This window comes from Danio rerio, chromosome 19 (genome assembly GCF_052040795.2).
Source record: "Danio rerio strain M-AB ecotype USA chromosome 19, GRCz13ab, whole genome shotgun sequence".
NCBI classification, from domain to species: domain Eukaryota; kingdom Metazoa; phylum Chordata; class Actinopteri; order Cypriniformes; family Danionidae; genus Danio; species Danio rerio.
Window position 1 is genome coordinate 17,586,282 of NC_141039.2, and position 11,219 is coordinate 17,597,500.

General features: G+C 32.1%; 1 protein-coding gene and 1 long non-coding RNA gene across 13 annotated transcripts in view; one reads left to right on the top strand and one right to left on the bottom strand.

Moving 5' to 3' along the window:
* The window catches only part of ptprua (protein tyrosine phosphatase receptor type Ua), a 438,644-nt gene that overhangs the window by 207,531 nt on the left and 219,894 nt on the right, over positions 1-11,219 (top strand). The gene's annotated exons all lie outside the window — the stretch shown is intronic.
* LOC101883787 (uncharacterized) lies at positions 6,265-10,711 on the bottom strand. Of its 3 annotated transcripts, XR_015516627.2 has the most exons (6): positions 10,658-10,711; positions 10,480-10,530; positions 9,940-10,006; positions 9,083-9,135; positions 8,856-8,972; positions 6,265-8,087 (listed from the first exon to the last, which is right to left on the bottom strand). It is a non-coding gene; the product is annotated as an uncharacterized LOC101883787 (long non-coding RNA). The 3 variants fall into 3 exon arrangements; XR_015516628.2 differs by lacking the exon at positions 10,480-10,530; XR_015516629.2 differs by lacking the exon at positions 10,480-10,530 and having other exon boundaries at positions 10,640-10,711.

Below are 11,219 nucleotides of genomic sequence, written 5' to 3' on the forward strand. Positions count from 1 at the left end.
GTTTAGTATATCATGTGAATTGTGAAATTTGCAGCACATCTTTGTGATGAGAACACAAATACACACAACAATGAATTGTTTAGTACAGTGTTTCTCAACCATGTTCCTGGAGGACCATCAGATCTGCACATTTTTCATGTCATTTTCCATAACCACACACACCTGATTCAGATGATCAGCTTATTAGCAGAGACTGAAAGACCTGTGATGGGTGTGACAGACAAATGAGATATCCAAAACATGTAGTGTTGGGTGTTATCCAGGAACGTGGTTGAGAAACACTGGTTTAGTGCACGTTTATGCATTCTGTCATATTACTGTATAAATATTACTGTGTAAGAGTTTAAAAAGTTTTAACAAGCCATCTACCTTTCAAGGCATCAATATTTTTGACTAATGAGCAGAGCATCATCGTCTAGAAATGAGTGTATAAAACCATTACGGAAGATTTTTAATCTTACCCAAGAAATATGTCGACTATGTAGATATCAAAGAACAATTAACTTATTGCACTCAGTGCACTCTATAACACCTTTAAAAAAGTTTTATCTGGCTGGTTTAACAGTAAGAAAAAAAAAAAAAACAATACCTGTGTTTTCATCAAAGTTTACTTGCCTTAACTGAACTTTAGCATTTATAATACATATTTTAAATGTTTATTCAGATCTTGGTATTTTTATCCAACAGCTCCTTATGCAACATCCCAAAATTGCCTAAAATAAGTAGATAGAAACATAGCTGATGTGGCTTGTCATGATTTCAATGTTCTCGACTTGTTTCAGCCCTTAATGTCTGTCATTTTTTTCACACCCCTTATTTTTCACACTTTCTCACCTCTCTTAAGAGTATTGCAGTCAGGTGTCCAGGGAAAGTGTTAGAAAGGGAGTCTGTTCTGTCGGCAGTTAAAGCAGAGCTGGAGTCCTCAGGGAGACACAGACACACAGTTGGCTCTGGGCTGCTAATACTCCATTGATTTGATCTATGGAAGAGACCATCCAGCATTTTAAAGCTTCAGACTGACATCTCTCAAAAGCATTTGTCAGTGCTTCCATGACACACACACACACACACACACACACACACACACACACACACACACACACACACACACACGCACACACACACACACACACGCACACACACACACACACTCACATTTTGTTTTTTGAATTGTGGTGACACGGGTTTCCATAGTTTTTTTTTTTTTTTTTAATGCTGTACAGACTGTATTTTTTATCACACTACCCCAAACCCTACACATAACCCTACCACCTACTTGTTTTATTTATTTGGCAACAAATGACAGTGTATATCAATCAGCAATCCTCAAAAATGTAAATATACCCACAATTAAAGACACAATTATTAGCCCCCCTGAATTATTAGCCCTCCTGCTTATTCTTTTCCCCACTTGTGGTGTGTTAATAATTCTTACTTCAACTGTACATTGGCCTAAAAGGTTTCATTGTTTTCAACGTTTCCATTGGTCATCTCTATGGGAAACTGTGCAGTTTAATTTTCTGATGGGAAAAACTGCAAACAAATAAGATTCTATATGATTTTTAAGCATTTTGAAAACATTGGCAATGTCCTCATAATTTGCCATTTTCTTATAATACTTGTGTCCTTTCCATATTTATGTACATTTGCATCCTGATATGCCACAAACAGAAACACACACACATTGATGGCATTAAAGTCAATCATTAAAAAAATTCACCCATCAAAAGTCTATCATAAAAAAATGAGCCCACTCATGTTTGTTAACTTTAAGCTCTTATGATTTAGAGGACATTTCCCAACTGTGTTAGAAAGTTAAATAATAATATGTAAATAAATAAATTAAACATTTTATATTTGTTTACCTAAAAAATACAAAATCAAAATATGTTTGCTTTTATTTTCTTTCAAAAGTAAAGATAAGTGTGCATAAAATCACAGACTAATCATGTTCAAACATTTTATTCCAGTTAAAGTTTAAACAAAATTCTGTATAAGGACCTTAGGGATCTTATATGAGCTTTGCTTCATTAATTATTCATGTACAGATCAAAGTAGAACCCATCTTTAAACTACTCATGTAGTCTAAATGTGTAATCATGGTCTATAAACAAATTGATTTAAATGCAGGGAGATTTACTCTAAACACACTTGATTACTTACAAATGAGACACAAACACTTGTCAGATTTATATGACATTACATTCAAAGGTATAATCAAAGATAAAGACTGCTTTTTCATCTTTTGACTGGAACTAAAAGAGCCTAATTTAAAACTTAAAAAAAAAACATAAAACAGTATTTAAATGCCAAGATGAATTAAATTAAAGTCAGCTAAAATATGAATATATCAACTAGTTTTATGAGTATTGATTTAAAAAATGTGTCTTTTTTAATTAAATAGATTAAATTAATCAGTATGTTATTGCAAACATTTTTGTTACTTGATGTTTTCATATAAGAAAGTGAGATTTTCTGAATTAATAAACTAGAATAACCAAAAGTCCTATCGTGGCAAAATGTCTTAATATAAATTAATGTTAGTTTTAATTGAGAGAGTGTGAAAATGCTGTTGTTTTCCAAATAATTCACATGATTACTCTTGTTTTTTATTGTTAATTTTGTGTTTGCATTTATCTGTTTTTATTTTATTTTGCCATAATAATTATCTGTAATATTTATAAAACGAATTAGATGATTAGTTTGAACAGGGCTTCAAAATAATAGACTTTTTAAATCTGAACAAACAAATCGTCTAGCAATCATTTGAATGGACAGTTGACTTCAATTATGCCTATTGCTATCAAAAATAAAAACCTGTTTTGTTAAAGCAGGGTAGCAAGATCAAAGTTTAAGACATTAGATTCATAAATATGCACAGGCACCTTTTTTTTATACAAAATTACAAAACCTTATTGACTAATTTGAAAGAAACACCAGTCGAACACAAACACACATTCAAACAGTTGTAGAGAAGAGTAAAATAAGACATATAAAAGTTTGAGAGAGTGTAATGATGGAGAAACTTTAGATTTTGTAAGACCAAACCAAGCAAACCAAAAATAATCAGTTTAGCCCTCCTTTGGTTTGTTTAGGGTTACGTTTAATTAATACCAGTTCAGTGGTAAACTAAAGGCGTTACTTGCATTCCTTTTGTGATGTGATGAATTCCCTCTGTTGAGCTAATGTTGCCACGTGTTAGCTTATGGCCGGCTCTTTGGTCTCAAGAGGCTTAGATTTTCAATTGAGGCGACAAAAACTGTAGTCATGTTGACATTTGGTTTCACGGCACAGTAAAGTTGAGCAGACTCTTGACAGAAAGAAAAAGAAAAAAGTTAAGTTATTTTTAAAGTTTCTCAAAATGTTTAGTTGTTGCACACTAATTAACAAAAAATGTAAACAATCCTTCAGTACACCAAATTAACTTTGCAGGGACATCAAACATAAACCATCCGTGATCATGTTTAGCTGTGGTAGAGTTAAACATTGATTGCAGAAGTATTAAAACCATAATATTAATACATGAGCAAGAGACATGTTGCAAAACACCTGATTACATGTAAAGAGAGAATAACAGTTTACATTAAAAGCATCAGTCTTAAGCAATGAGCATATAGAAGTTTTACCATGTTTCTGTTCATTTCTGAGGGTATTTGTGTCATAAATATCTTGAATATCTACACAGTGATTATCCAGTCGTTTTCTGGGTAGAAGAGGTTGATGGTATATCATTTGTGGAATATAGCAAAATTTTTATGTGTCAGATTGGCTTTGATTGTTATATATATATATATATATATATATATATATATATATATATATATATATATATATATATATATATATATATAAACAATGTTAAGGTACACTTTACTATTACTTTTCCCCAACACTGAATACATATTTAAATGAGGGTTTGCAATAAATAAATAAATAAATAATATTTACAAACTACAAAATTTTGCTTAAATGTATTTTTAATGATTATCCTAATATCCATATTTCTAACATATTCATTGGGGTGTTTTTATTATTGCTTGTTACAATGATTGTTAATTGTTAGATTGATTCCAGTATTGATTTTAATACTGTCTAATCTAATGTGCACACAAAAATATGATTAGCATATATAGTAAGCATAAAAAAAAAAAAAAAAATATATATATATATATATATATATATATATATATATATATATATATATATATATATATATATATATATATATGTGTGTGTGTGTGCATTTTCTTAAGGTAATCTGTCTGACTTCGGTCTGATGCATTGTTACTGACTTTAGTCAGTGTTTCTGTGATACAGTTTGATAAATTTTCATAGAAATTGTCTTAACCTTTTTAACTACCCTTCTAAGAAAAAAAAAATTGGATTGCATTTCTCAACTACTAATGTCGCTATTTAACACAATCAGTACATTTTTAACACATGCTATAATTTCTAAAATATAAACCTCTACCAAATGATTGATATGCGTTTTTATGGTAAAAGTACCAGAATTACATCTACTATGAAAAATCTGAATAAAATAAGTGTAAGACCAATTTATTAAAAAAAAAGTTTAAAATAAATATTTTGAACACTAAATCATCTTTATTTTTTAATGACTTTAACAGTCATTATTTAAAACAGTATAAAAACATGGTCAACCATTTGGTAGAGCAGGCAGTCAAAGGGTTAATGCTGAGGGCAGATGGGAACAAATGTCTTAAATTTATTTGGACACATTTTATCTTTTGTCATAAATAACATTCCATTACTGAACAACTATGTATTGCTGTAGAATTGTTTTTATTTTAGTGATTTTAATCACCAGTTTCTAGATTCAATTTCTGACCCATTTTGGGTTACACTCAACCCAGCAGTGTAGTAATTTTTAACTAATAGTTGGGTTAAAATCACAACCCAGCATGCTGGGTTAAACATGTAACCCAACTTTTTGGGTTAAAGTAACCCAGCGTTGGGTTTGTCCCTTTTTTACCCAGCGCTGGGTTACCAAAACAACCCAAATTGGGTTGTTTTTAACCCAGCAGTTTTTAGAGTGTACACATTTAGAATAGTTTAATGCTTACTATAGTATGCTAATCATATTTTTTGTGTATGCACATTAGATAAGACAGTATCAAAATCAATTCTGGAATCAATCTAACAAGTAACAATCATTGTAACAAGCAATACTGTAGTTTGTGAATATTATTTATTTATTTATTTATTGCAAAACCTCATTTAAATATGTATTCAGTGTTGGGGAAAAGTAATAGTTAAGTGTACCTTAACTTAGCATTGTTATATATATATATATATATATATATATATATATATATATATATATATATATATATATATATATATATATATATATATATATATATATATATATATATATATAGTTGAATTCAGAATTATTAGCCCCCTTTTGATTTTTTTTCTTTTTTTTATATTTTCCAAATGATGTTTAACAGAGCAAGGAAATTTTAACAGTATTTGTCATAATATTTTTTCTTCTGGAGGAAATCGTATTTGTTTTATTTTGGCTAGAATAAAAGCTCTTTTAATTTTTTTAAAACCCAATTTTGGGACAGAATTATTAGCCCCTTTAAGCTATTTTTTCCCGATAGTCTACAGAGCAAACCATCGTTGTACAATTTCTTGTATAAATATATAACTTAATATTATATATATATATTAATATTATATAACTTTATATATATATATATATATATATATATATATATATATATATATATATATATATATATATATATATATATATATATATAACAAAATTAAGTTACTTAAAGTAACTAAACATGTTACTTTGATCATTTTAAAGGTAACGTGAAAGTATTTGTTATTTTATTTAGAACATTTTAAGAGTCTGAAAGTTTTAAATTTATTTTTATTTCTAAATATGCTTGCTAAGAACATTAATATACCTATTTAACAAAACAATTTTAAAGTACCAAAATATATATATACACTCTAAAAACTGCTGGGTTGAAAACAACCCAATTTGGGTTGTTTTGGTAACCCAGCGCTGGGTAAAAAAGGGACAAACCCAACGCTGGGTTACTTTAACCCAGCAAGTTGGGTTACAAGTTTAACCCAGCATGCTGGGTTGTGATTTTAACCCAACTATTAGTTAAAAATTACTACACTGCTGGGTTGAATGTAACCCAAAATGGGTCAGAAATTTAATCTAGAAACTGATGATTAAAATCACTAAAATAAAAACAATTCTACAGCAATACATAGTTGTTCAGTAATGGAATTTTATTTATGACAAAAGATAAAATGTGTCCAAATGAATTTGAGATTTTTCCCATCTGCACCTCAGCATTAACCCTTTGACTGCCTGCTCTACCAAATGGTTGACCTCGTTTTTACTGTTTTAAATAATGACTGTTAAAGTCATAAGAAAAAAGATGATTTAGTGTTCAAAATATTTCTTTTAAATATATATATATATATATATATATATATATATATATATATATATATATATATATATATATATATATATATATATATATATATATATATATAATTTTATTTTTAATTGGTCTTACACATAATTTTTCAGATTTTTCATAATTCTGGTACTTTTACCATAAACATACATATCAATCATTTGGTAGAGGTTGATATTTTAGAAATTATAACATGTGTTAAAATGTACTGATTGTGTTCAATAGCGACATTAGCAGTTGAGAAATGCAATCCAATTTTTTTTCTTGAAAGGGTTGTTAAAGGGTTAAGACGATTTCTGTGAAAATTTATCAAACTGTATCACAGAAACACTGACTAAAGTTCAGTAACAATGCATCAGACTGAAATCAGACAAATTACCTTAAGAAAATGCATATTTGAAATACATTCAAAAACATTTGCATCATTTATAAATCAGGAATCATCAGTAAGGCAATTGCAATGTTATTGCAGAGTAGAGAAAAACAATAGTATAAGGAAGTAATAATGAAAATGCATCTAAATGACTGAAGTCAGAAAGTAATTTGAGCACAAACATCAACATATTCTCATATAAATCATCAACTGCAATGCAGAAAAAAATATGTGAAAGTAATCATGAAAAGGCATCAAACAGCTTGAAAAAACAAAACAAACAATAAAAACTAAGAAAATACAAATTTTATATTAAGAAAAAATAAGAAAACATTTTATAACTTTCCCTTTAACAATTATGTGCAAACATCAATATATGAGATATAAAGCAATCATCAGTAAGGATGATCAAGTTCAATGTAAATGCAGTTTTGAAGAAAAAACAGATATAAAAGTTAAAATGAAACCTGAGGATGGAAGCATTTTAAAACAAATTTGAAATAGGAAAACTTTTTTTAACTTTTACTCGAACAATCATGTGCAAACATCAATCCTGAGATATAAAAGAGTCTGTAAGAAAAATTAGTTGCAATGTAACTGCAGTGTAGAGTGTCTTAAAAAATATCTAGTCCATTATTATGTGCCGTCATCATAGCAAAGAGAAAAGAAATCAGTTATTAGAAATGAGTTATTAAAACTATTCTTTAGAAATGGGTGTCATGGTGGCACAGTGGGTAGTACGATTGCCTCACAGCAACAAGGTCGGTGGTTTAAGCCTCAGCTGGGTCAGTTGGTGTTTCTGTGTGGAGTTTGCATGTTTTCCCCGTGTTCGTGTGGGTTTTCTCTGGGTGCTCCTTTTCCCCACAATCCAAAGTACAAGATAAAGAACACAGAATCCAAGGAAGCAGTGAGGTCACAGTATTAATGATTACTGTTTGTCAGCAAAAATTAATGCTAGCAGAACCCTTACTGCTAGTGTCTCCTCCCCAGGATGTCCATAAACCACAGTCTGCCACACCAGGGAACACTGCTTGGGGTAGTTCACACCAAAGATGTAGAATGCTTTATAGCAAACGTCCACTTTGGCAAGTAATGTACTTTGCAATAATAAATAGCACAGCACGTGAGCAAAGGCTTGAAAGAAGTAGTGGTCTCCAAGGATGAGAACATGAGGAAACTCAATAGATTCTTGAATTCAATGGATGAAGATACTCAGCAATATTGGTCCCAATCTGAAAAAATAAATAGAAGTAAGATTTATTAAAAACTCAAAAGTGTAAAAGTTAAATATCTTTAGAGTTAACTTTAGAACACCTAAAATACCTTTAGAAGCAATTAAGGCCATAACACACCAAGCTATCAGCCAGTGTTGGCATTAGTTAACCACTGACCATGGCACCATGCTGCAATTTTTTGGCCCGAGTGAAGATGACAATGCAACAACAGGTTTGCCTAAGGAACTTTTTTTAATAAGTAATAGTAAGGCAAGATGAGCATTTGAAATTATTAAGTATTTAATTGTGTTTTCTTAATGAGAATAGATAAGACCCTTCTTCCTGAGCTGGGACTGTTTGCAACCGTATTTGTATCATTTGAAGCCGCATTTAAATTTTCTTTAAAAACTTCAAAAATGAGGCACAATCTCAGTTCAAGATGGATAAAATTGCTGAAATATTTTCCTAAAAAAAAAATCTTTCTGACTGAAGAAAGAATGACATGAACATCTTGGGTGACAAGGGGGTTAGTACATTATGTGTGAATCTTTTGTTGGAAGTGGACTTCTCCTTAAATGAAAATAATTGGCTTACAGGCCATTTAGAGTTTGTTGCATTCACTATCTATATAAAGCATCTTATCACTAAAAATTTGAAACCATAGCTGTGACCAAATCACAACTTTCACAAAACCGTCATCTTTTTATGTTTTACGCAGCAGATGCCCTTTCAACTGCAACCCATCACACTCTCATTTACACACACACTATGGACAATTCAGCTTACCCAATTCAGCTACACCGCATGTCATTGGACTGTGGAGGGGAAACCCATCCAAGGCTCAAACCAGCGACCATCTTGCTGTGAGGCGACAGCACTACCCACTGCGCCCCCCATGCCACCCTAATAACAAACATAAAAATAACATTTTCATTGTTAATAAAATAACTAAGACAATCATTATGCATTAAATGCATCATTATGCATCGAGAAACCTTTAATTGAATCCTTACCCTCTGAATTGTATTCAAATTGACCTAAAAACGAGAAAAGGTTCGCTCCTGTGCTAAAAATAAAACAAGAGAATGTCACTGGTTGCATGAACAGCAGATTTTAAAAAATAACCAGACAAAGACAAATTGGCATTAGAGTTCAATCTCTCAGTTTAAAGTGTTGAAGTGGCTAATGATTACTAGGGCTGCCCCCTAATAATTGAATAACCATTAGTCAACTAAAAATTTATTATTCATTCATTCATTCATTTTCTTTTTAGCTTTGTCGCTTTATTAATCTGGGGTAACCACAATGGAATGAACCACCAACATATCCAGCATAAGTTTTATGCAGCGAATGCCCTTTCAGCTGCAACCCATCACTGGGAAACAAATACTCATTCACACACATACACCATTGACAATTTAGTCTACTTAATTCACCTTTACCACATGTCTTTGGAAACCGGGGCACCTGGAGGAAACCCACGCGAACACGGGGAGAACATGCAAACTCCACACAGAAAGGCCTATTGACCCAGCCAAGGATCGATCAAGTGACCTTGTTGCTATGAGGCGAATGTGCTACCCACTAGTTGCAGAAAAAAAGTCCACACTGGCAAAGTCAATGTATGCTGCATGAATCCGCTGTGTAAAAAATATGCTGGATAAGTTGGCGGTTCATTCCGCTGTGGCGACCCCAGATTAATAAAGGGACTGAGTCAAAAAGAAAATGAATTAATGAATAAATGGTTTATTAATAAATCTGTAATTATTCAACTAATGCTTCAAATGAACATCACAAGTCAACCAGACAAATGTTTAGACAAGGGCAGCCCTAATGATTACAATCAACCAAGTAAAATATTATTACATACCTTCAAATGTGGGGATTAACTCCTCAAGATTGCATTCTTTTAGTTTGATTTTCACGCAATTATCCATCTGAAAAAGAATAACAGATAAAAGCGTTTAAGCAAAATTAAGTAAAAAAAGATCATGTTAGCCAAAAGTCACTATATCACAAAAATACTCCTAAATGATAATAATTATCCAGGGTGTCACATAAAACGGTGGTCAAACTTTTTCTTTTTGCAGTCGAAGATGATTAGGTTGGAATTAGCCTTATAGCTCAGACATTTCCGTTAGCATGAAACGACCCTTACATACAGGATTAATTAAAGATAGCTCAAATCACGTCTAGAATGTAAAATGCTCATAGTAAATTAATAACATTTGCTATTCAATGTACAGATGTACAGCTAAACAAAATGTACATGCAGAGCAGGACAATTATTGTATTTATTTTGATTAAAAAAAACATTGTTAGAAGCTGAATTCAACACTTATGCATCAAAGTATTGTCACAAAAATCCATGAACAAACTTAAGAAATACAAGAGTAAAAATACTACTTACTTACACCCCAGAAAGATCACAAATCACAGTAACGTTACTTACTGTCATCACCTAGCCAACATAAAAATCTGTGTCATTCAAAAGACATTTTATTACAATAAAAAGCTCCTAAATTATCCTAGGTGTTGTGTTTATAAGGTGGTCATCAAACATGCTTCACGTTAGTTTCATTAGTTACCTTATACTTTTCGAGCTCCTTCCGATGCCATGCGCGCTTACCCGTCCACCGATCAACAGGCTGCCCGTGAGGCGGAGCAACAGGTCGGGCGTGAGGCGAGCACAGGTCAGGCGTTAGGTGGAGCAACAGCTCGGGCGTTAGGCGGAGAAACAGGTCCGGAGAAACAGGTCGCCGTTAGGCGGAGAATCAGGTCCGGAGAAACAGGTCCGGAGAAACAGGTCGCCGTTAGGCGGAGAAACAGATCCGGAGAAACAGGTGGCTCGTCAGGCGGACTCGGAGCAACAGTTCAGCCATAAGGCGAGCACAGGTCAGCGTGAGGCGGAGCAACAAGTCGGCCATCAGGCGGAGAAACAGAAAAAAAGCGCGTGTATATTATACTAAGTAAACTAAGTGTGTTATTTCTTATGAAAATTGTTAAATACACACTAAATAACTTACGTCTCACACAGAATTTCACTCGCTTCCCCTCAAAGACAGCGCAAAGAAAATGGCGGTTTCTCACGTTGATGTCCCTGCATGTTGACGTGACGTGCGTGCTCTCTTTCACGTCCGCGTTCCCAAC